We start from the raw sequence: 3,087 nt of genomic DNA, 5'->3' as shown, positions 1-3,087 counted from the left end.
CCCCCCGGCTGCCCCCCCCCTGCTGCATCCCCCCTGCTGCATCCCCCCTGCTGCATCCCCCCTGCTGCATCCCCCCTGCTGCATCCCCCCTGCTGCATCCCCCTGCCACTGGTGTGCTGGGGGACACAGAGCCAAGGAGCACACGGGCTGTGTCCTCCCGTCATGGCCTCGCACTCCGGTGCTGCTGGTTTTGTGACAGCGAGCACCTTTAGCCCAGGCCTGGTTAACCTAAGTGAGTCAACCTTGCAGCTGCAGTGCCTGCTGCCGTCGCTGCTGGGAGAGGTTTTGTGTTCGCTGCAGATACCTCAAAATCTCGAATTCCCTGCTCTTAGGGACACACTGTTCCTTTTGAGTGGCAGCACCTTGGCAGCAGGTCCGGGGGCTGCCTGCGTGGGGAGAGCCCTGCAGCCCCAGCAGTGGAAACTGCCAGTAATCACCCCCCACTGATGAGCAGCCTCTCACTACACTCCTCAGTCTTGTATAGAGCAGTCTCGGCCCATTTATAGTGCCCTTGCCTCACAGGATTGTACTGTTTGGGCCACAGGAACACGAAGTCTGTCTCCCTGCCTTTCACGGATTTTCTTGCTGCTTCAACTGGAAGATCCATGCTCAAATTCCTCTGTTCAGCAGGTACACTAGTGTCATCCACCCCTTCTGTCTGTAAACACTCCTAAAGCCCCTGGGTAAACTGTTCTTAGCCCTCTGTCATAGTCCTTAGGAAAGCAGGGAGTGTTTGTAATTTGCTTGGATGTTATTTGTAATGAAATATTGCATCACTTAAGAAAACAGCAGCAAATGTGGGACTGTGTTGAGCAGCCTGTCTTCAAAAAGATATGGTGAGCAGCAGCTACCTATCAAACAGCAGCTGGCTTCATGGTTTGAGGGACCATTCTGGTTTCCAGCATTGCAATTCTAGCTGCTGCTTTCTGTGCCCCTGATCCCACCTCGTGTATCCTCATGGGATTGATTGAGAGTCCTTAGAGACATATTTCCTCCTGCCTGTCACAGACAAACATTATGGGTATGTAATGTTGGGGGAATATTCTTTTTTTATGTATCTCATGACTTTCTATTGCCTGATGCTGACATTTGTGTATACTGATTTCTGTTTGGAAAAGGGAATTGCATTTAGCTGGCTATGTTGAGATTAAAAAAAAATAGACAAATCCTAACCATGAAAATAGGTGGTAAGGCATTAGGAAACATGCATGTCTGTAGAGCAGAGAGGTGTTTGTTTTCCTAATTGTCTAGATGAATCTTTGTCAGAAGGAACATGGATGTCTCCCTTTCTACCCTCATCTCTGTACCTGGTCTTTAGAACCCACCTGCAGACCATGCAGGTAGTAAAGGGAGAGCTGACCTCACTCTCCTGCACATCTGCTAAATACATACAGGAGAAGAAAAAACAACAAAGAGATTTTCTCCTTTTATTCTGCACTGCCTGAGGCACTCTGCTGGGGGCTCTCTCTTGTATTTAAGCTGGAGGAGACTCTCCTGAATAAATATTTAAAGCCTTTGGTCTGGATCCAGGTAAAACACAATGCAGTCCCTGCACACAGGAGAGTGCTGTTCAGGGAGCAGTTGGCCCTCTCTGCTTTGCCAACCAGTGGCCATGCTTTTATATCTGCGTGGGCAAAATTGCCCCTAAACAGACTGGTATTTTTGTCTAATTTGCAATAATCCAGCCTACCCCAGCAGTAGTGTTGTGTTACAAAATCTCTGTCAAGGGTTTCCTGCAAACCTGAAGGACGTGACATCTACTTGTGCCAGGTAATGTAACTCCTACAAATGCAGAGCTGGTAGGATTCCTTGAATGGCACCTATAGCCACCTGCCCTGCCCCTTCCCCCCATTTTAAAAAATGTTTATGAAGGGATGAGCCCCTTCATGAGCTGATCAAGCCTAGCCTTTAGAGTAGGGGGATTTAATTGCTTTTGCTCTCAGCAGAGGCCTGTGCTAATGTCCTGCTGCAAGGTTTTCTGCTGCTTACCTTTCACCTTTGATCCTTCAAACACTTCTTTTGTGGTAGAATCTCCATTCCCCCTCTGTTACTGCCTTTTTTCTTTGTTTTTGTTTTTTTCCAGTTTCAGGTTTTTATTATTAAATATGTGTTACAGAATTCTATGCCACAGTCTAAAGAATGGATCACCATTACCATGTATTTAATCTCTCTCTCAGCTGGAAATATGTTGCTGAATACACCATGGGATCATGCTACCAGGATTCATAGGCTCACTGCAGAGCCATCTTATGAACAGAACATGTTTTATGGATCTTGGTCTTGTCCTCTGCCATTTTCAGCTAATCAGCCCCCACCTAAATTTTTTGGTAACTATTTCCTAAGTATGTGTTCTTACTTTTTATGTCCTCTGTGTTCTTAAATTTAACACACACACTTTTTTTTTTTTTTTTTCCTGGAATAGTAAATGAGTCTGGCTTGTTTATTGACCTTTAAAGGTCATATTTCTGGGGCTTCCATTGCAGGAGGGATGCATCCCACCTCTGCTCCACTAGCACAGTTTCTAAATATGCCCAGTTTCTTCTGGAGAGGTTCAGTAACTAAAATTTTAATTGACACTAGCCCCAAGATCAAGGACTTCTACTAGAAACCTCTCTCAGTTGCAGCAGCTTTCCTTCCAAATCAGAAACTTCCTTTTTGCCTTCCTCACCCAGACAACCCATGGCTGCCTTCCTCTTCTGCTGAATTAATTATTGCCTTTGACTTCAGCTGAGCTGTGCATTGTTCATATTAGCGTGAAGGGAAAGTCAGGTGTGTGTGTTTTTATGACTTGGGAGTGTTTTTAAGGGGTCCTGAAGCCGTGAGTCATTGTTAAAGTCTGACTGTCTTTGAGAACTGTCTGCTCTCAGTCTGGCAGTAAATATTCAGGAAGATGACTCAGGAGGGGAGACCACACTGTGGTTTAATATTTGACTAAGATTATAAGAGCTGTTAAACATGCATGGCTTGTAACAAACTGTGTGCAGAACTCTGTGTCACCTGCCTTCTTGTGATTGCTGTGAAGACCTCAGCACCCGTCGGGAGGTGGATGCCCACCTTCCAGAAGGAAGTTACTCCAACATGCAGAAA

This window comes from Chaetura pelagica, unplaced genomic scaffold, assembly GCF_000747805.2.
Source record: "Chaetura pelagica isolate M959 unplaced genomic scaffold, ChaPel_1.0 scaffold55, whole genome shotgun sequence".
Lineage (NCBI taxonomy): Eukaryota > Metazoa > Chordata > Aves > Apodiformes > Apodidae > Chaetura > Chaetura pelagica.
The sequence above is the reverse complement of the archived record's forward strand: the minus strand, read 5'-3'. Positions refer to the sequence as shown.